This window comes from Podarcis melisellensis (assembly GCF_964234715.1).
Source record: "Podarcis melisellensis genome assembly, chromosome: 5".
NCBI classification, from domain to species: Eukaryota; Metazoa; Chordata; class Lepidosauria; order Squamata; family Lacertidae; genus Podarcis; species Podarcis melisellensis.
The window spans coordinates 77,670,024-77,694,034 of record NC_138537.1 but is presented as its reverse complement, the minus strand read 5'-3'; the positions used below and the strand labels follow the sequence as shown (position 1 = coordinate 77,694,034).

Below are 24,011 nucleotides of genomic sequence, written 5' to 3'. Positions count from 1 at the left end.
AAAATAATCACAGTGAGGAAACAATTTTGTCCAGTGTATAGACCAGTCTTGATCCACAACACTCTAGAGCTGTGACTCCCAATTGGTGGGCCATAGACCCCAGAGAGTCTATGTAACCCATGCAGGGGGTCCATGGCACTATTCACATAACAAAATCTACCATAGAGATATCAAAAATTTCAAAAGCGGAGGGTCCATGACTTGGCTTTTGAAAAACGGGGTTTGCAGTACCTAGCTAATTGTGAAACCACTGCAGTCTAGAGCAATATTATTGACTACTGAAAGCCATAGGGACACGGGTGGCGCTGTGGGTTAAAGCCTCAGCGCCTAGGGCTTGCCGATCGAAAGGTCGGCGGTTCGAATCCCCGCGGCGGGGTGCGCTCCCGTTGTTCGGTCCCAGCGCCTGCCAACCTAGCAGTTCGAAAGCACCCCCGGGTGCAAGTAGATAAATAGGGACCGCTTTCTAGCGGGAAGGTAAACAGCGTTTCCGTGTGCAGCTCTGGCTCGCCAGAGCAGCGATGTCACGCTGGCCACGTGACCCGGAAGTGTCTTCGGACAGCGCTGGCCCCCGGCCTCTTGAGTGAGATGGGCGCACAACCCCAGAGTCTGGCAAGACTGGCCCGTACGGGCAGGGGTACCTTTACCTTTACCTTTTTACTGAAAGCCATTGGGGTGCATATTTTCATGTACAGTGGTACCTTGGGTTACAGGCGCTTCAGGTTACAGATGCTTCAGGTTACAGACTCCACTAACCCAGAAATAGTACCTCAGGTTAAGAACTTTGCTTCAGGATGAGAACAGAAATCGTGCAGCGGCAGGAGGCCCCATTAGCTAAAGTGGTACTTGAGGTTAAGAACAGTTTCAGGTTAAGAACAGACCTCCAGAACGAATTAAGTTCTTAACCCAAGGTACCACTGTATAACACTAAGACCAGGCATATCCATGTTCAAATCCAAACTCAGTCCTTAAGCTTAGGCCAGCCATTCACTCTCAGCCTACCCTACCTTGCACAATGTTTCATGACCCAGAGCTCCAGTGCACCCTCCTTAAGGAAAGAGGCCACAGACATAGACAGCCTCTAAGATCAGAAAATCATTTGGCTTCAGAAATTGTCCTTAGATTTTCTTTACATCATCAGAATGCCCATCATCAGAAAATATCATTTAAAAAAAGTTAATTTATTTCCATACTGCTTAATTACCAAAGTTTCTAAGCAAGTGTACATAAAAATCAAAAAGCTTACAAGGGGCAAGAAGATCAGTTGAAAGTCATAAAACAGCAAAAAAAGAAATCCTGAAATAATTCTTTGTCAAGCACAAAATTTCAGCTGGGAAGTGGGGCTGTCTAATCTCAGCTGGGAGAGAGTTCACCAGAGTCAGGCCCATGAGACTGAATCTGTGGCTTCTGGTACATGTGAGCTGTTCATCTAAGACACTCCCCCAAAGTCATTCCTTAAGGTATTCAAGGTGCATATTGCTAAGGGCCTTGCAGATTAATACACTAATGTTCTACATAAATAAATGCATATCTCCATAGAGATAAATAATATGCACGAAGACCCTGAATGTAGTTTGTGTCTAGGTAAATGTTTTCATTGATTTGGCTGTGTGCTTTTATGTATACGAAACAACTTTTGCATAATTTCCGTGACTTGCTTTGTGCAGAGAAAATCTGCACGATTTCAGCTTCTTAAACATCACATTTTCATTTTCATCTAAACTTACCACAACACTCATTGCTCCAGCTATTAACGCAAAGCAATTCAAGGGAGAATTCCCCCTCCTCTGCTTAAAAACCATTAAAACCATCAGCAAATTACTGATTCCATTAGTCTGAAGAATGTTTGTTGCAATTTACTCCAAGATTTGTATGCCACAATATGTGTGGCCTGCTACTGTTTGAGTTCCCTGAACTGTTAAATTGTTGGAGGCTGTGCTCTAAACATCAAGCCTTTCTCGCTATTGGGAAAAAATGGTTCCTTGTTCAGAAATGTGTTTGTCTTTCTTTGCACATGGGTTGTGCTGCACTCCAGATCTAATTGCTCCCCCCAGCTCTTATATTAAAATTAAATTGTATAAATAATTAAAAGCCAAAATGGGCTTCCATTTATTCTAATAGTTCAAAGCCAAGAGCTCCCCATGTGGGAAAGGGGTTTGCAGCTTGCTGTTATTGCCTCTCTCTGCTGAGGAAGTGCAAGCATCAGTCAGTAAAATGGGGGTCTAGCTTCCCAGGGAGAGTAGGAAACTGGAGAGTCTCTAAATAAATAACCTGTCTGTTTTAATGAGGGGAGAACAAATGAATTTTGTTTCATTATAAAATCCGCATCTTGTAGCTTCAGCTCTGTTGTTATTTAGTAGCTTTATAGACATAGAACCTTGCAATTTTTAAATATTTTTTAAAAATAAAAACTGGTTGAAGATAACCTGTATATTTATCTCACTGGATTGTTCATTCTATTTCTGATTGATGACAATTTCACATGGATTCATTCATAAGTTGCTTTTGTTCTGTTGTTTCTGCATTAATCTTTATTTTAAAAATCTCCACAGAGATGCATTTAAATACATATTTTATCCCAATGTACACACTTCTAAAGTTATTTTATCCTAAATTACACGTAGTGCAACACATTTTGTTAACCGTTTTTGAGCCTGTATTGCATATTTTGTAGAAGTGTGACATCTAAGCGACAAGGACGTTGCAATTAGGATCTGTAAATAAAGTCTGTTTTCTTCAGCATTCGCAAAAAAATCCACTTCCTCCAGCATCGCTACTAGATTGAGACAAAAATTTAAAATACATGGGGATCGAGCATGCCCTCCCTCCAATCTTTTGCATATATACGGTATTCAGAGTTAAAAGCATTCTGGAAATACTTTTCAAGAAGACATGGAAAGTCTCAAAAGTTTGTGCCAGTTTCTTTGGGACCATGGTCACCAGCTGCATAGCCTCAAATGGCAGAAGGACTTGGAGAATGGCCTCTGATGACAATAGAAGAAATTGGGCAGGCTCAGGCAATGTGAAGGCAATCCTTTTCAAATTCCCTTGGCAATCCATTAGGTTGCTATAGCTAATAACCAGCACGTTGAATTTAGGCCAGAAATGAGCAGGTTCGCCCCAGAACATTGGTGTCACTTTAACTTACTGCGTTCCATCATACCTTTCCTCCCTTTCGACTGTTGCCCATAGACTGGCCTTCACCAAAGCGAGGTTCAATGTTTTTCCCTCCCACGTCCTGAGACATAGATTCTCAAAGGGCCAAGCCCCCGCCACGTGCGAATGTGATAAGGAGACGCCGGAGTCGCTCCAGCACATTATGTTCACTTGCCCCTTGTTCAATGTGCCACGGGCAAATTTGTTGGGATCAATCATACAGAAACTAGAGGGTACCCCACCAAAATTCCACCTTGCTCAATTTTTGCAGGATAAGGATACTCATACGACCCTGAAAGTGGCCAGGTTCCTGGTCGCTGTCCTTACCCAAAAGCGACGCCAAGGTGCACTACAATCTAACTAAGGCGTAGTATGCCATTCTACTTTATAGTATTTTATTGTTATAGTGGTGTTTTAGCGGCTGTTTTTTTTCCCCCACGTGCACAAGCTGTTATTTATGTGTTGTTTTTACCTGTATGGGCCTACGGCCGTAATAAATATTGTTTGTTTGAGCAGGTACTGCAATTTCAGCACTAGCAGAATGTGTTCTGAGTAGCTCAGGAGTGGAGATGCTCAGTTCTAGGTGTCTATTGTGATCTACTTTATCTGGCCCTTGGTGGTCTCCCCACACCACACCCCCTCAGTGGCCCTGTTTCACTCCTGAATATTTATGCTTGGCCATAATGTGTCCCTGAACTCTGATAATGTATTGTGCCTACCCCTGCTGTAGCTTTTCTGAGTAGGTAACCTAGCTTCGGTGTTTTGTACTGACAGAACGTTCTGGGAAGCCTTCAAAAGTTGCACCATCTCCAATGAATTGCAATAATCCAGTTAAGAGCTCACCAAAATATTGTGGCTTGATGGAGGAATTGCAGTTCATCCACCAGCCTCCTGTTGAAAGATGTTTGGGCTTGCTGGATCTATGGAGACCCTCCAAGCTGCAAACCTGATCCTTTAGGAGGGAGTGCAATTTCATCCAGAATATATTAAACACTACCTCCAATGGCCAGTCAGGTAAAGGTAAAAGGTAAAGGGACCCCTGACCATTAGGTCCAGCCGTGACCGACTCTGGAGTTCCAGTGCTCATCTCACTTTACTGGCCGAGGGAGCTGGTGTACAGCTTCCGGGTCATGTGGCCAGCATGACTAAGCCGCTTCTGGCGAACCAGAGTAGCGCATGGAAACGCCGTTTACCTTCCCGCTGGAGCGGTACCTGTTTATCTACTTGCACTTTGACGTGCTTTCGAACTGCTAGGTTGGCAGGAGCTGGGATCAAGCAACGGGAGCTCACCCCATCGTGGGGATTCAAACCGCCGACCTTCTGATCGGCAAGTCCTAGGCTCTGTGGTTTAACCCACAGCGCCAATGGCCAGCCAAGCCAGCTACAAAGGTTCTCTGTTTTCGAGCACTTACCCAGTTCATTGCTGTCTCTACCGCCTCACAAGCCAAATGAAAAATAGAAATAGCTTTGTATCTTCCGTGTGTTAACAGCACCTTATTCTGAATCTCTGAATTGCTTCATTTAACAGTTTAATGGGGAACATAGGGGTCCCTGTCACACATGCTACTGTTTCTGGTTGCATGGAGACTACAGCAGAAACAAATTTGCTTGCAAAATAACCCTTCTCCATGAATTGTTGTAGATTTTTATTACAGATTATTTATAATGAATACTTGATGCCTGTATTTAACTTTTGTTATCATTTGCCACTATTAGGTACTTGATCATTGAAATCTGATAGCTAACAACATGTAATAGTCTATAATATAAGACAGTATTAAGGACTGATAGTATTTTTTCTCATTTTTGACAACTGACAGGTAGTGTCATTTAATATCTACTGGCTATGTTAATGAGATTTCATATTGCATGCCTGTGAAAGTCAAAACAGGACCAAAAATCTAAATTGCTTGAATGCCAAGACAAAATTCCACAACCAAAATCAAAGTTTGAAGAATTGCATTTAAGGACTGGAAATTTTTGGAGCATTTTGAATATTTCTGAATACTCATTTCAGATCAAGGGCAGACATAGTGGTAATTTGGAGGTGCCAGTGTCCATTTGCAAATACATATGTGAGAATAACTTTTGAGTGATAAGTATTGGGGGAAATTATTAATTTATAGATAGACGATATTGCAATGAACAGCCCATCTAATCAGCCTTGGAATGTTTATATGAGGATATTAATTCCCTGCCTGAATGAGGAATTGCTGGGTTTCTATTGGTTGAGAGGTTTGCCATTCTGACTCATTTGCAGCCAATAAGACAGGCATGGGCAAACTTGGCCCTCCAGCTGTTTTGGGACTACAACTCCCATCACCCTTGACCACTGGTCCTATTAGCTAGGGATGATGGGAGTTGTAGTCCCAAAACAGCTGGAGGGCCAAATTTGGCCATGCCTGCAATAAGAAAACCAAATGCCAAGATACAGTGGGGGAGTTGGCGGGTGAGACAAAGAGAAAGAGACCCATAAAAGCAAGTTAGATAGGTTAGGTTAAGGCAAATTTGAGTGCCCATTGACTTAAAGTGCATTGCTGTAGAACCTGAATTGTTTCTTTTATGAATTTTTACCCATTAGACATGGGGTGGGGAACCTTTTAAGCCCAGTATGCCAATATTCTTATTTTCACAAGCCCCATGGACCAAATTTGACATTTGAAAGGCAACGTCTCTCAGCACCCATCAGCTGATGAGCGCTGAAAGGCATCACCTTTGAAGCACATTTCCAATAGAAACTGTTGGAAATGCACTTCAAAGTGCTGTCTTTCAGTACCCATCAGCTGACAGGTGCTGAGTGACATTGCCTTTGAAGTGCATTTCCAAGTGGTTAGAAATGCAATTTCTCCAGTTCACATTATGTATATGGCCACTGATTTATGACAGAATGTGAACTGGTGATAGTCTTCACAAAATTCCAGCTTCATGTATTCTCATAAATGTGTTTTTTTTAAAAAGTGCTGGAAACATTGAATAATTGATTGAGTTTACTTATATTCCACTTTCCCACAATGAGCTGCACCCAAAGCAGCTTACAGCAAACATTCAAAACACTGGAATACAGAGCACTGAAAATACAAATGTACAAAATACAGAACAGTAAATTAAATAACGACAAAAAATATCCATTTGGCAAACATGTATTTATGTCCTGGGCATGCCTACTGATTATTATGCCACCCATTTAAATTATTAGTGGAGAAGAGGAAGAGGAACCAGTGCATTTCTCATAGAAGCTTTTGTTCATAAATTCAGCTGTTGGTCTCACTCTGAGCGCTGCTCTGGTGTGATGGTTGGAAACACAGTGATGATGAGCTGCTGCTGCTGCACAAGACACAAAGAAATTGCAGCATAGACCTAGATTCTGAAAGATGGTGCTGTGTGTGTATGTTTGTGCTTGTGTGTGTGTGCTTTTGTTCTGTTATCTTTATATGCGCAACTCAGGCCCTCCAGAAAGGAATCCAATGGCATAGCCCCTATTAGCGTGACAGGCACTTACTACAGCACAGCAGTAGTAGGTTTACAACTGCTTGCTTAATAACGGCTCCTGCATTAGCTGCCACAGATCAAAGCTCTGTCTTTTTACCCCTGCCCAGGAGGAGCGATGGATGTGTGATGCTCCCTGTGGTTGTCTCCTGCATGGCAATGTTTCTCAGGTTACACATTTTCAGTCTCAAGCTGAGCAATAGTTTTGAGCCGGTGGCAAGCCCTCGGACCCCATGGTCTTCTGACAGGGATGGACTATTTATGTGCTGACTCTCTTATTTTATCTAATGAAATTAGGAAAGAGACCATTTTCCTAACCATGGCGATGAACAAAGGAGACCTACTAAGTATGTGTGTGTGTAGCAATAGCTATGAATGAATGTTCGTAACACCAGAATTTTCAGTTGTCTTGCTCTGTTAGAGCAGAATTTCATCTTACATAAGCACAGTGTAGAAAATGGTACTTCCCCTCGGAAACATGCAGGGGAATGTAGCCCATGTCCTGAAACCATCATGTATTTTCCTCCCACGTCAGGGGCATGCCCTTCGGAGAAAGACGATGATAAACGGCTTCAGCTTTCTACAAAAGACTCGTCCTTTTTGCAGTGCGTCATTCCATCCTTCAAAGCGTGCTATTTTAGTATGGTTCTTTTCTCACCATTTTTACATAATGATGGTGATGGTTCTCACCACTTGGCCATTATCTCCTGTGCCAAAAAGAGAGAAAAAACTAGTTCATCATGGATTAGAAACATCGATGACGTTTGTAATTCCCTGGCTGAGAATGCAAAATGCTTGTAATGTTCACTGTCAGTACAAATGTGAGCATTCTGCTTCTTGAGTTCTGCAGCTCTTATTGTAATCCAGACTCCAGAAGAACTCCTAAATCCCTCCAATCCATTTTCCCCGCCCTCATCTGTTTACCTGGCTGCTGCAGCAGCAGCTACTGTGATGGTGATAGCAGATATAGGACCTTTCATCCTTTGGGAGCATGCAGACTAGAATCCTAGAACTGTAGAGTTGGGGTCCTTTAGTCCCATGCCCTGCAATACTGTTCCTGCTATGTCAGGAACCTACCTGCCAGGCCTCTTGAGCAAACAACATTTCCTAGGTGGGCTCATTGGATCAGATGCCACATTCCCAGTGACCATGTTGGGACGCTGGTGGGACCTGAAGGTGCTCATACATATGCTCAGAAGTCAGAGGGTTTTCCCCCTGCTAAAAGTAAAATAAGAAAAAAAAACTAGGATATCAATTGAACCCAGGAGTGGGATTTCCTTTGTCTAGTATGGAGGATGGTGAGAAACACTGGAGAAGGAACTGGTGCTTTCAGCTGATTTATGTTAAGCAATTGGATACATCTGCAAAATTTAGACTGCTGTAAAATCCTATGTAAAGCAGAGCTTTCAGCCTGTTGACTTGTTCCAATAATAAGTCAAATGAATTAAATACGTTTACAAAACTGCAGGTAAGTGAAATTTTCAGACCGAATGAAGTAGTATTTAAAAAGGTACAGTTTAATAATCAAAAGCTACTCCAATGGTTAGAGCAACATTTACCATCTCTACATTCAAAAACATTATAGAAGGAAAATGGCTTCAAACAATAAACAGGTTTGCTTTTCAGTCTTATCCCTGCCAATTAAAATTTGCTATCAGTAATCACTAAAGCTTTAGTTGAGTAAGCCGCCGATTAAACTGATTAAGCCCTGACTTCCAGTAAATAAGAGTTTTATCCTGCGGAGTGTAACAAGAGTTTCTTTATTGTATAATCACCTTCTGATTATCTTGAGCTGTTGCAATTCACTTGGTGAAATACAGTGTTGGGTTAGACTGTGCGTCTCTGAGTGTATGGCTATCTGTTCTTCAAATACTTGTCCCCCCTAGGGGGTGCACTGTAGAAAATCACCAGTAGCTAAATATCACGATGTGTTATAATGGTTTTTTATGATAGTCATCTAGAGTTCTAGATGTGCTTCTGCAACAAAAAATAAATGAGACAACAGGTGGTTCTTAGGATATGTTCAAATCAACTTCTTTGTCCTGGTTTGCCGTAAGTTGAAAACTAATGTTCAGCAAATAAGGGATTCAAATTGCATGTGTCGTGCACATTTTCATTTGATTATTTCATTTGATTCTATGTTAAGATCCAATATGTCAATTTATGAAATGGTGCGGAATGTGTGGCTGTCCAGATATTGTTGGACTACAACTCCCTTCAACCATGACTATTAGCCATGCTGGCTGAGGCTGATGGAAAATGGAATCCAACAATATATCGAAGGCCACAGCTTGTCCATCCTTGATTGATGAAAGCTAGTAAGACACCCTCAGACTTGTTGCTGAAAAATGATACAAAAATTATTTGACAGGCAAATGATCCCACACTGCACCCCAGGATCTTCTCCAAAGCACATGACAAATAGCATTAGCACCTTTCACCCTTGTGAACCGAGGTTAGCACATATGTGCTCGAATTGGGTCCACTAAGAATGGAGGAGCTTGAAAGTGTTAGGCGGTCATTCACCCACCGTCCCTGCCAACTCGGGGGCAGGCTTTTGAGCAAGGCCAAAATTTGGCATCCCCAAATGGATCTTTTCAATTTCGTTCCCCCTTGGCTCAGTGCCCTGTACCAGGGAACTGCCCACACCACCCTAAATCTGGTGCCCACAACCCACACCATTTCCCACCCATTCCCAAACTTCTGGTGAGCAAAGATCAGCTGCACAACCCGTTGTGCCATATATTACCGGAGTCTCCCACCTCCTGCGGTTCTTGCCCTACACCCCAAAAGCCAGGTGGATAGCTTGGATGAGCCACAAAGGGCTCAGCTGGAAAATGGCACAGGGAATGCTGCACCTGTTCCTATGAGTCGCTGCCAAAGCACAGCATCTCAAAACTAGGCAATGAGAGGTTGAGTGGCTGAACAAAATAACACTTATTTGCACCTTTGATAGCCTGTGCATATGAAACTTCCACCTTCTATCATGTCTTCAAGGATTGGGGGTCTCCACTGTGCTGAAGCAGAGCTTGTCAATTGGGGTGGGGAGCAACACATATGATAAAACGGCACCATGCAGATCAGGGGTAGCAGGATCTCTCCAGTTCAGTTTGCTCATGGTCTCCTTTTTGTAATCTGAAAATCAGTTCTCCATATTTCTGCAGCAACGTGATATTTTTTTCTATAAGGAAACCATAAAACTTCAGCATTTTCTCCCCTAATGAATGCATTTTTGTATGCACTTTTGACTAAGTTACAAATTTTGCAAGCTGTTTTTATATATGTATACAGTGGTACCTCGGGTTAAGTACTTGATTCGTTCCGGAGGTCCGTACTTAACCTGAAACTGTTCTTAACCTGAAGCACCACTTTAGCTAATGGGGCCTCCTGCTGCTGCCGCGCCGCCGGAGCATAATTTCTGTTCTCATCCTGAAGCAAAGTTCTTAACCTGAAGCACTATTTCTGGGTTAGCGGAGTCTGTAACCTGAAGCGTATGTAACCCGAGGTACCACTGTGTGTAATATATATATATTTATGAAAGCAAATATATATATAATATATATATATATATATATATATATATATATATTATATATATATATATATATATATATATATATATATATATATATATATATATATATATATATATGTATATGTGTGTGTGTGTAATGCAGTTTTTTTTGGGGGGGGGGTAATTTTAATGCTTCTATTCTTAAGCATTTTCTTAATCAGATTTGTTTGAGGGAAGCAAGTTGATAGTAAAAGCAACAAAGAGGCTTATGGCACCTTAAAAATTAACACATTTTCTCATGGGAGAAGATTTCAGGGATCAGAAAACATTCCACTTTATTGTTTTTGCTGCATCAGACTAAGTTACAACCCCCTGGAAAGAGATAGAAGTAGGTAGTATATATATTTTTTGATGTCCCGTCGCAATAGAAATCTCTAATTCAAACTCTCTTTATTTGCATACTGCTATTCTGTACACATTACACTCAAAGCAGTGCAGCTTGCAGAACAAGCAAGATATATTGTTACACACTACTCCTCTGTATAAAAGATAATTCAAAACAGTTTCCTAATAGATTCATAATAACCCCAGTATCATAATATCAAAATAATTCATTCATAATTCATAACTAACAGGAATAAAGTATGACATCCTTTGATCTAGATGGTCAGAGTGGCAGAAGGAGCCCATTTTTACAGGAATGGATAGATAATTTTATTTCCAGTCTGTGCCATTCTCATGTGTTCATTCATAAGCCCATTCCATCCCATTTCCATATAAATATAATAATGATAATAATGATAAGCCCAACACAAATGAAAATTTGGGTTTAAATATACTTCTAATGTTAACATATGCATTTTATCCAAAAATATTTTTTAAAGATTTTTTATTGGTTATGCTTGAGCAGAGGAGTGTTTCACAAAATTTGCAAAAGTGCAAAATCTGAAGAATAAATACATTTTACTCAGCACAGACTTTGAGAGGCATGGGGCAGGGCAGTTTGCATCTCAATGCATGGAAATCCATTTCCTCAAATATCCCTACTTTAAAAAGCAGGTGGAGCCTGTTCTCAGTCCCAGGTATTGGTGGGAACAGGGAAGATGCTCTCAGAGTCAGGGGAAAATAGCAAAAGCTTTCTCCTTTAGCATAGTTCACCAGATTTCATATGAAATAGTTAGGGTGTGGTGCTAGCAGTTTTCCAGAATACTGAATTCACTGACAGTTCTGTATGCGTAGAGAGATATGGCATGTTCATGGTGATTGCAAAGGAATAGAAAACAGCATGAAAGAAACATAGGAATAGCACACTAGCCCATATTTACTCCTGATGATCTCTGGTGGTTTCACAGAATTCACATTTTACTTATAGCATGAAAAGGAAGTGTCAGAAAATAATGGATAAATTATCCAGTTAATCATCAGCTGTTCTTTGAAACAACAATAGAGATTGAGATGGTCTCATTTGCCCATGTCATTCCTCTGAAATTCACCGAGCTGTGTTAGTTTACATTATCAGTAGTTTCCAAACTGATTTCTAGGGAAACCTGGAACTTCTTTGAAGCTTGTTTCCTTTCCTTTTTAGAATTGTGAGCTTTATATGTTTTTAAGATGCCACAAGGGGACGCGGGTGGCACTGTGGGTTAAACCACAGAGCCTGGGACTTGCTCTGAAGAAGAAGAAGGTTGCTGATCAGAAGAAGGTTGATGGTTCCAATCCCCGCGACGGGGTGAGCTCCCGTTGCTCGGTCCCTGCTCCTGCCCACCTAGCAGTTCGAAAGCACATCAAAGTGCAAGTAGATAAATAGGTACTGCTCCAGCAGGAAGGTAAACAGCATTTCCGTGTGCTGCTCTGGTTCGCCATAAGTGGCTTAGTCATGCTGGCCACATGACCCGGAAGCTGTCTGCGGACAAACGCCAGCTCCCTCGGCCTATAGAACGAGATGAGCGCCGCAACCCAAGAGTCGGCCACGACTGGACCTAATGGTCAGGGGTCCCTTTACCTTTAAGATGCCACAATAGGGCCGACCCATTAATGAGACAAACAGAGGCAGATGCCTCAGGTGGCAAAATCCAAAGGGCATCTCTGCAGGTGCTCCCTACCTCCACCCTTGGGCACTGTCAGAGAAGCAAGGAGGAGTGGTTACAGTAGTACCCAGGTTCTGGCAATATCTTGTGGGGTTCCTATGCAATTTTGCCAGAACTCAGCAACCCTGATAAGTGAGGGTTTGGTGGGGCTGGACAGCACCTTCCTGGTTTGCTTCAGGTGGCAAAATTGGATGGGCAACCCACAATGATTCCTTAGTGGGTGAATTGATAATGGTGAAGAAGCTTTACCCAAAGTCAGCTTGCCCTCCATTACGCTGGCTGAATTAGTCTCTCTCCCTCTGTCCCCCCAAATGAAGAACAGGTAGGATACAGTGGTACCTCAGGTTACATACGCTTCAGGTTACAGACTCCGCTAACCCAGAAATAGTGCTTCAGGTTAAGAACTTTGCTTCAGGATGAGAACAGAAATCAGGCTCCAGCGGTGCGGCAGCAGCAGGAGGCCCCATTAGCTAAAGTGGTGTTTCAGGTTAAGAACAGTTTCAGGTTAAGAACGGACCTCCGGAACGAATTAAGTACTTAACCTGAGGTCCCACTGTAATTTCTAAATGTCTCTGTCACAGAGGAGCTGGTAGCTCAGGGATCCCATCAAGAAGGAACCGATTTGAACAATGCACAAGCAAATTTAGAGCTCAGTTGTCGAGCTAATTCAATGAAGAATATTAGGTGAGGATGCTGTACCCTTTTGCTGTATGGTGACTTTATGCTGCATTTCATATTCATTTCTCATATATATTTCTCATCTATCATCTATCTATCTATCATCTATCTATCTATCTATCCACACACACACACACTTTGATTGTATAAAAATGAAGAAAAAATAAACAAAAAGCAATGAGAGATCAGGGACTGCTGTAATTGGCAGCACAGTTACTTGGAAGAAAGTCCCATTAAAATTAATACAACTTGCTTCTGAATAAACATAGTTAAGATTGGGTTGTGAATGCAATCTGTTCATTTAATCCAGTTTAATCCTACCCTTTCAAATGGCTGGGGCATAGTTCCTCAATTAAACAGTGCCTCTGTGGCTGCTCCCATTACACAAAGGTCCCATCTAAAACCTCTGCCCACAAGCTATGGGCACCTTGTGTGGTTCTAAACCAGATCTTCATTGGTTGCCAGGACAACTAAGTAAGAGATGTGGGATAGAAAATATATGCCGCCTCTGAAATCAGATGCCTGAAGCTGGACTATGTCAAATCTTCTGATATATTTCTCTCGCTTTATCAAAACTTTTTAATGGTTTCCCACCACATTCTTCTGATACTTTCCCCTCAGCTGTAACAAGCACATTCACTTTCAAAATTCACTTTCAGTCAATTCAGAAATGTATTGGACATACTGCAAAATCCCTCCAGCCTCGTAGAAACACTTTTGCTTTCTTGTGGTGTGGAGGGGAAGGAACTGCTAGTTTTGCTTTGAGTTCTGCTTTAGACATCTACTTGATGTTACACATTTACCTTTACTCAGTGCTATTTTTCTAGAAAAAGAGGTGCCAGAACTCACTATGAACACATCCCTTGTTCTCTTATAATGGCAATGCCGCCCACCTGAGAGGTGCCAGAACTGAGTTCCGGTGAGTTCTGAATGAAAAAAGGCCCTGCCTTCACTTTTTAATAACCAGTCATTTTTTTTAACCCTTACAAAAAACAACAACCCTGTAGACTAGCAAAACAAATTGTGACTGACATTGATTTGCAAAGGAGCGGTGCACACCAAAATGCTAAATTATCAAGATTTGAGAAGTCAAACACCAGTTTGTTGCTAACCCTTGAAATACACATTTGGTTTCAGATCTGGAATCAGGGAACCTGGGTCATCACCAAACAGCTACAAAATGATGAAGTGGGGAGCTTGAGTTGCAGTGGGAAAGTGATGGATGGGTGGGGGTATTTAATTGTTTTCCAAACCCTCCTCTCCCCCCCCCCCCGATCCCATTCTGCCTGCCTGGGATCTGGAGACATGTTTGCAGCAGCATGTGGTAAAGACCCAATTCTGCTCCCAAATATATAGTTCTGAATATTAATTTGAGATTACCATCATGACAGTTGCACCTGTCAGTCTTTTGTGAACGATAAAGGGGGAGCGTATTTCCCTCCACTAAGGAAATTATTTGTTAGCAGTGTGTTCACAAATAGGTTCCAAGTATGAAATAGATTGCGATGGAAAAGAAGACAATCTACAAACTCCTTCCCTCCACCACACAGATGTAAATCTGTTTATTCTTTGTCATGATAAAAAGGAATTTTCATAACAACTGCACATTTGATCGGGATGCTCAAACATTCAGCTGCATTAATATTTATGATTGCCTCCCCCCTTTCTCTTCCATATCTCCTAATCTTAGCCTTATATTGAAATGAATTTTTCTTTTAAAAAAGGGAAAGAGGAAAAATAAATGTGCTCTTTTGATAAGGAACACGGCTGACCTTGATTGTTAGGGTTTTTGCTTAAGGTTGTTTGGTAACAAAGGTGCATCCTACATGCACTTACTGGGAAACTGCTTTATATTGGGTGCAGGATCTGTATTTATGAGTAACTGTGACACAGAGAAACAGGTGAGATTGTGATGATTTAATGCTCCCATGCAACACACACAGACAGCAGTTATTACTTGTAAATGGGGGGGGGGAGAGATCTCTATTCAGGCTAGTAACGGTACAAGCTTGGCAGGAGTCACAATTCAGGAGTTCAAGAACAATGGAAGAAGTTCAGAATTGAATGGAAGCAATGAAGGTGTCCCAACAAGGTCCTACATCCCACCTGCCGAGCTGTTAAGATGAAGAATGTCTAACTTCCACTAGACTTCCTCACTTTGCAGCAAAGTTGAGATTGCAAGCATGCACTCTCATCAGGGCGGGTGGGTCTGTCAGGAGTTCAGCCAACACTCGAGTAGGACTCTGGCAGAGACACATGCCCGACTGGTTGATCGTTCGGCAGCTTCATAAACTTTCTTCAGCCTGAACATCACAGTGACCGATGCCAACTGACACCGGCACACTTAGGGATCCACAGAGTTTGTGAGAGTTTGTGCAGTTGTGTAACAGATCTCAGCAACTCAGCATTTTGGCTAATCTACTTTATTTACATATAAACACACACGGAGAACTGCAGCATGGCTTCCTCTCTCTCTAGCATCAGACAGCAAAGAGAAAAAGAACAAAGGACAATAGTCCCACTTCACGAAACACAGTAACACAAACATCCTGTCTTCGTCACTTCCCACTCTGTGGAGTCAAAACATACATCATCATGTGAAAGACAAAAAACCCATGACTGCAATCATGGAGCAGGAATTCTAACAGGGTCTGCTCCCATCTGTGAAGGTGGTGCCTGTTTCTAGGCAACAAGACTTCACCTTCCTGTTGGGGCTCTTGTTCAGTCATTGGCACCTACTGTACTACCTCCCACCTCAACTGCTCACAACCCCCCCCAACCTCCACTGAGGCGGGGGAAAGAGCCAGCATCCCTGCTCCCCATTCTGAAGCAGCTGAAGTTGGGAAAGAAAAGGAGATCCCCTCACCTTTCATCCAGAAAGGTACCCCCTCACCAGTACCCCCCTCCTGGTTTCTTCCTTCTCCCATTTCAAGACCTGCCAATACAAGCCTCCTCCTGGCAGCAGTGTGGGGGCTCATGGCATTAACTGAGTTGTTAGCAGTAGACACTTACGTAGAATCTGAACATAGAATAAATGTGCCCTCCCTGAACTCGGTTTATAAGTGTCCACACACACAAACATACAGGGTGTGTGTGTGTGTCTAGATCTCTTCCTAACTAAAGGTGCTACCCCTCCCTCCCAAATAATCCAACAACATAGAAATGGTGCAACATAGAAATCTTATCCCTTTGGTTTTTCCTTTACATTTTTTAGTTGCTTTGACTCAGAATGAACCTTGAAATTGGGTTTAGGGAAAATCTGTTAAGTATCTAGGTGTGTGTGTGTGTGTGTGTGTGTGTGTGTGTGTGTGTGTGTATGCAGACCCTCCATGTGGAATTTCATTAGTCTATTCCCCCCCCCAAAAAACACCCCTTTTGTCTTCCATCTATGTTACCTTGATTCACCTCAACAGAAGCCCTAATAATGCAGAAATCTACTGATAAGCCTAACAAAATTTGGTGGGTGTGGGGTTATTCACTTATTATATCCAATGTGTAGAAATGGGGCAGGGTAGAACACGGAGCCTACTAGTGTTGTTATCTGATGTGTGAATAGGTCTATGAAACTATCTAAAGGCATTCAGTGAAGAGTCACCACAGCATTTGGCTGTGTAACTCTGGGAATATAATTATATGCCTTTAGGAGCTGAGGTTTTGTTTGGCAGAGAAGGAAAGCAAACAAGAATTTGATTCACATTCGGTGAAACTCTAGAACCATGCAACAATGTTGCTGATGAATTTTTGGAAGCTGCATCTCTTGGTAACAAAGCAACCTGCTGCTTGGAAAGGTGGGCGGCCAAGAGCCAAGGTTTGCAAATCATCCATGGGGAATCATGCTGCTATTCACTCATTTGTTTTCCCTCAAAATTCCCCAGATGTTCTGCCTGGTCAGAGACATCCACATTTGCTTCAAATGTTGTTTTAGATTACATCGGGTGATTGACAACCTAGATATGCACTGATTCTGCTCCTGAAAAATGTCTGAAGGCTTGATTAAGCCCTTTCCTTAAAATTCCTCAGATTCTTTACCCAGGTTTGCTTCACATTTCACTGTACAACTGACATGCTGATGGCAATTCTACATCTGTCTGTGAGATTCAAGTTTTCTTTTAGGAAGTCTTAAAAGTGTGGAGGATATGACAGCTCTTTCTCATCTGCTTCGTACTATAGTAGCTTAGATGGGGATGCTTTTCAGTCATGGCGATAGTCAGGACTTTTTTTCCTGCTGGAACTCACAGGAACTGAGTCCTGCCACCTATTTGGTGAGTTTCGGCCCTTCTTTGTTGCGTTCTGGCAGCTGTTTAGTGGCATGGTGTCTGGAGGTGTTCACCAGAGGTTGCAGACAGCATCGTGGCTTTGTATGGGAGGCTGTGGCGCAGCCCAGGCGGAGGGTGATGTTGCAAGTTGGCAGTGTATATTCCTTTGCTGTGGTGATGCTCCCTCCTAAGAAAAGCTCGACTTTTGGGGGATGCTTTCCCCTAAAAAACCAACTTTGGTTGGTCAATGAGTTCCTGCACCTCTTTTTCTCTCTCTATATATAAAAGCCCTGGTGATATTTATTCTAGGGGTGGGAGATAAATTCAACTCACATTTGAAAACAAATCTGGCAAATTCACACTTTCTGAAATGATTTGAGAACTGCCCAAATTCACAGCTATCTGAATACTGTGATGCCGGTCTCCAATTGGTGTCTACAAAAATGTGTGTATTGTGGGGAAATGTGCTTAAAAATGAATATATTAGCAGAAAATAGAATGCTGCATATAAAAGCAAGTTTACTAGTAGAAATTTGCACAAAAAATCTTAAAATGTGAAGAACTGGAGCAAGGGGTTCCTATTAAAGGCCCATAGTGCCGGTGCAGTTGCCTGTGGGGCCCTGGACTTCTCAACATTGGCAATGCATGTTGAAAATTGCATTTAATAATTTTGAATCAGTCAAAAGCTCCCTGGTGAGTCCTGAGAACATTTTGAGGTTGAAAAATTCATATGCCAAATTACAGACATTGTCACTGTTACTGATTACATTGTCAGCATTATTAATCAATAATAGCTGGTTTTATTAAGCTGTTCACATATTATACCTATTACATTACAAATCTCTCTCCCTCCATCCCTCTCCCTCTTCCTTTTAATTGGAATTGCTGAGGAGATTGTTTTCAGCTTTTGATTTGACATTCACACACCACCTGGTGACCGAGTCAAGGACTGCATTCTTTAGACAAAACTGGAGACATGCAGGTCAACAAGACATTTTCCCTGTGTCTCAAAACCTTTTTTTCCCCCTCCTTCCAACACAAAGCCATGATCCAGCCAGAGTTAAACCCATTTTAAGTCTCATTGATTACTATGGGAGAGTTAATTATGCAGTTAAATCTCCTGCAGAAACCTGTGGGACTTAAAAACTGCTTACTTCGGCCTGGATTGTGTCCCTAATTGTTGTCAGTAACACAAACAATTAAATTTAGTACACAGCAGCCAAATATAATGGCCAAAAAAAGGGTCATAATTGGCTGTGTCAGCATTACCTGCAGCCTGAACAGAGAAGAGGGGAGTCTGAGTATTCACATTTTAGTGAACCAGGACTCCTGGTTCACACCTGCATGGACATAGGAATGGGGGGATATTGTTTGCTCTGCATTTTGACATAAGCTTGGCTGACTTACCTTACCTGAACCTATGCACAGATTAGAACATAGACAAGGTTGCAGATTCAATTCTCGTATAGGACAGCTGCATATTCCTGCATTGCAGGGGATTGGGCTAGAGGACCCTCAAGGTCCCATCCAAGTCTAGAACTCTGTAATTCTACATTTCTGAGCTTGCCTGGTCAGAAGTTGTCCAGGCTTTCCCTGCAATAATCACAAGAAAAATAAGAGATCTGGGAATTATCTCTTTGCATTTAAGAATGGTTTGTCTGAAATCAGAGTCAATGATACATTAAAAGCCGTTTAAAGCCCTTCGCAGCCTAGGACCCTCGTACCTATGGGACCGCCTCTCCTGGTATGCCCCACGGAGGACCTTGAGGTCCATAAATAGCAACACCCTGGAGGTCCCGGGCCCTAAGGAAGTTAGATTAGCCTCAACCAGAGCCAGGGCTTTTTCAACAATGGCTCTGGCCTGGTGGAACGCTCTGTCTCATGAGACCAGGGCCCTGCAGGATCTGATTTCTTTCCGCAGGGCCTGTAAGACAGAGTTGTTCCGCCTGGCCTTTGGCTTGGAGTCAGTTTGATTCCCTCCCCCTCTTTCTTTTTTCCTTTCACCTCCTGTGATGAGGCTGCATTTTAATGTTTCAATGTTTTAATGTTGCATTTTAATCTTGTTTTTAAGTTGTATTCATTCAACTTGTTTTTATTTTTGCTTGTTAGCCGCCCTGAGCCCGGCCTTGGCTGGGGAGGGCAGGGTATAAATAAAATTTATTATTATTATTATTAAAAATACATTGTAGCAATCAAAACAATCTGCAAAAGTTCCATTGACTTCTTTTGCATTACTCTGGAGTAACTGATTTGCAGCATGCAGCCTGTGATTAAAGGAATTGTGAATCAGGTCGTATACGATTATGCTAAGCGTGCTTCACTTAATTTTATCAAGTACAAAATTGCATCGGGTTGAAAATACTAATTCAGAGCCCTTGGTTGCCTTTGACCATTATATTTACGTTGAAGATTACATCTATTATAACTTTAGCATTGTAAGCGGGAGGTGGAGATTCAGAGGGATATGAAAACCCCAAGCTACAATGGTTTGCTCAGCTTATATAAATATCAATCTTACGTTTCTCATCCCTTGACCACCCTTTTTGAAACTATCAAACTACGCATGAATAGTGAGCGTTAAGTTACAGCAAGACAAATAGCTGAAGGCTATTGAACAATGCAGAGAATGGTATATGAAGAATGTGTGCTTTTCATACATTATTTATTTGGCATCATTGCTTTATTACAAGGATTCCTATTTGAATAGTTTGTGGTTGTTTGAACAATGCACGGTGCAAGCAAAACAGCTCTTGGGGTTGCTTTGGAAAACCCGCTTGGATTTCTCCACCACCACCACAGTGGTCCAACTATTAGTGGGGGTGAGTTAGTTCTTAAAATACTAAGAAGAGCCTGCTGGATCCAGCCCTTGGCCCATCAGCATCCTGTTCCTACCATGGCCAACCAGATGTCTCTTGGAAACCAGCAAGCAGGACATAGCTGTCAACCTTTCCCTTTTTTAAAGGGAAATTCCCTTATTCCGAATAGGATTCCTCACAAGAAAAGGGAAATGTTGACAGCTATGAAGCAGGGCCTGAGCACAAGAGCACTCTCGCCTTAGTAGTTTCCAGCAACTGACATTCAGAAGCATTATTACTGAAAATAAGAACATAGGTGTGATGGCTGGTAGCTATCAATCGCCTTAGCCTCCATGAGTTTCTCCAGTCCAAGATGGTTGCCGTCACTGCCTCTTGTGGGAGTAGAGTTCCATAGTTGAACTGTGTGCTTTGTGAAGAAGTGCTGTGCTTTCTTTCTTCTGTCCTGAATCTTGCAACAAGATTCAGGCAACAGATCTTGAGGCAAAGCTAGGGGTGAATAATGGTTGGTTATTCACTTTGTTAGTTCTATCATCAGGAGGAGGCTGCCGTTTTAGGTGTGAAACAATGGAATATCTTGGGTTCAAGGGCCAAATGCAACGCCCCGGGACTCTTGGACTATGCCCCCTCCCCAGCCACACCCACCACTAGCCATGAACTGGACTCTCCTGGAAGGTTTTTGCCTGGCTAGGTTGTGCACTTGAACTCTACTTTGTGCTTACCTGGGTAGAGGTATGTGTAGAAACTATCCTATTGTATGAAGGTGATATTTATTACTTATCTCATTTTTACCTCTGGCCTTACCCACCGCAGACTGGCATGTGACTCATGAATGAACTGCAACCCACAGGCTGCAAAGGTTCCCCACCCTGGTCTTAGGCCATTTCTCAAGCATCTAATGTACCTCAAGGATGCAGGTGGCACTGTGGGTTAAACCACAGAGCCTAGGGCTTGCCGTTCAGAAGGTCATTGGTTCGAATCCCTGCAACGGGATGAGCTCCCGTTGCTCAGTCCCTGCTCCTGCCAACCTAGCAGTTTGGAAGCATGAAGTGCAAGTAGATAAATAGGTACCGCTCTGGCGGGAAGTTAAACGGCGTTTCCATGTGCTGCTCTGGTTCGCCAGAAGTGGCTTAGTCATGCTGGCCACATAACCCAGAAGCTGTACGCTGGCTGCCTCGGCCAATAAAGCGAGATGATCACCGCAACCCCAGAGTCAGCCATGACTGGACCTAATGGTCAGGGGTCCCTTTAGCTTTTTTACTGTACCTCAGGGACTTGACTGCAGCCCATGAAGGAGTGTGTCATGTGATCTGACTAGTGTTACACCTATAGACTTATGGTACCTATAAGCTGCGGTGGTGGAGGCGAGGGGGTCACCACTGAAGGGTGTCCTTTTAATCACAATGGTATTGATTACGGATTTTATTTTTCCTGTGTCATGCTATCAATTACTAGACATTCAAGGCCCATAGGGGGGAATTCAATGTAGTGCTATGGCAGTCATTCTATTAGCATAAGCATTTCAGCTTGCCAGACAGAAATATCCCCTTCTCCTCCCCCATATGCTATTCTGGGGTTTCTCCTGGCCCGCTAGAGCTAATATTGAGGAGATGCGCAGAGGCAAGAAATCGGGCTAAGGCACATGGCACTAGCAGAAGTCCTTTCATGGGCTTCCTCTAATGGGACTTGTTGAATTTGGACAATAGCCATTCTTGGGTTATTAAGCATCCTTGAATTGACCAAGATTTATGCACTAGGAAAGACAAGGAATACAATTAGGTTGTTGCTGTTGCTGCCTCATGATGTCATGCCTGAGACAAAGAAAATCATGTGACCAGTAGCTTGTCTCTAGGATGGTGAGTTCTGTGCAAGCCAGTAATGAAGAGTCATCACACAAGCCTTTGGGGTTATGAGAACCAGAAGTCCAGGTATCAGCACTTAAGATATGGTAGTGAAAGTGCTTGGCCTCACCTTGCCCTCTGTTCAGGTAACTCTGCCTTGGCTCAGAGCCCAAGAGTATACTTCCCACTCATTGGTCATCAGAGCCTACCCTTCTAACATACCAACAGAGGCCTGGCTGCATCACACACAGGTAGGCCCTCAAGGATCCCTGCTTCCTTTGAGCTTAATGGCTTTGAGAGTCTGGGAAACCCTCCTTTTGCCCTTTAAGTCAGGGATGGGGAACCTACAGCCCTGCAAATATTGCTGGACTCCAACTTCCACCCGATCCAGCCAGCATGGCCAGTGGTCAGAGACAACGGGGGTTGTAGTTTCTGTTTTCCAACATCTGCCATAGTAAAACAGGGCATATCCTCCTTTGTTCTGAGTTCAGCCACATCAGTTCCAGACTTGGGCATGCAAAGTATCCAAGAGGGCATATTTGTAGCCCTGTAAAACAACATACAGCCCACCAGTGCTTTGTTTGGGAACAGAAAGATATTGTAATGTAGCAGAAGACCAAATGTTTTGCGTGCCAAATTGAATCCTGGCATCTCCAGTTAAAAAGATTGGGTGGTGGGAGATTGGAAAGACCTCTGCTTGACATCTTGCAGGCAAGAAGAGACAGTACTGGGTAGTCAGATTAATAGCCTGACCTGGTATAAGGAAGCTCCCTTTCCAAATAGCTGATCAACATATTTGCATCTTATTTCATAGAGCTATGCACCTGCAGTCCCAGCTGCTGACCTGGCAGATTGCATGCAGCATGCATTGACATCAGTATACGACCACGTAGCTGCATTGTTGTGAATGTGTACAGGTCATCTGAGAACTCTTAATGCTGAGTCTGGCTGGATGAATGACCATACTTTAAGGCTGCATGTCTAGAAACTCAGGTCAGAGGTGAATGACTACGAGTTTAAAATGCAGGATTGGCCCACTCTTGTCCATGCTGAAGATTCCCCTCCCTGCAATCATTTACACAAGTAATTGATGCCAAGGTTGAATGTTTGCAGAATTAAAAGGGGCATCAGCCTGGTGAAAGTTAATTCATTTCTTGTTTCAGTCAAATATTTGGCAATCATTTCCTGTATTCACTCGGCCCTGGATTTATACAGCTTGTGTTGATTAAAGCGGCCTTAATATGCATGGAGTTTTGAAAGACTGCAGATTTAAAGTAGTGGTTGCCAAACTTTTCAGCACTTGTTCCCGTCTGTCAATAAGATCCTGTCGTTGTCTTCTTTCTGGCTCTGTTCCCTAATCTTGTATACACACACACAACATGTAGCACATTATTATTATTTGCTATACAGAATTGGTACGCAAGCTATAACCATGAAATGGTTAAATATGCACAGAAAAGCATGAATATACTAACCTTGCACATCTAGTCCCTTGAACCACCACTCACTCAACATTTATTGATGGCAACATGGCAGTCCCAGCCAGCATGGCCAATGTTCAGAGATTATGGAAGTTGTAGTCCAAAAACATCTAGAGGGCTACAGATCTTCACCATTCCTGCCTTATATCAACCACAGGTTTTGTATGACCCTTGTGTTTTGACTGCTGGGCTTCCAACAAGGTCTCTGCATCTCTACCTGCCAGGATCCATTCTTTTCTCCATCTGGGCCCACTCAGGTTCTGAATTTTGTCTTTCAAGAATGAACAACTCTATAGGACCTTTTAAATCATCGTGATTGTTATGATTTAAAAGGTCCCTGGGTTCAGTGGTGTTGTTGTTTAGTTGTTTAGTCGTGTCCGACTCTTCATGACCCCATGGACCAGAGCATGCCAGGCACTTCTGCCCCCCACTGCCTCCCACCATTTGGTCAAACTCATGTTGGTAGCTTCGAGAACACTATCCAACCATCTCGTCCTCTGTTGTCCCTTTCCCCTTGTGCCCTCCATCTTTCCCAACATCAGCGTCTTTTCCTGTGAGTCTTCTCTTCTCATGAGGTGGCCAAAGTATTGCAGCCTCAGCTTCAGGATCTGTCCTTCCAGTGAGCACTCAGGGCTGATTTCCTTAAGAATGGATAGGTTTGATCTTCTTGCAGTCAGATCACTGCCTTGCCATGGCGAAGGG

At 42.7% G+C, this 24,011-nt stretch overlaps 1 protein-coding gene across 2 annotated transcripts in view; it reads left to right on the top strand.

The window, feature by feature from the left end:
• Window positions 1-24,011, top strand: part of NRG3 (neuregulin 3) — a 618,135-nt gene that overhangs the window by 545,232 nt on the left and 48,892 nt on the right. The window lies entirely within an intron of this gene.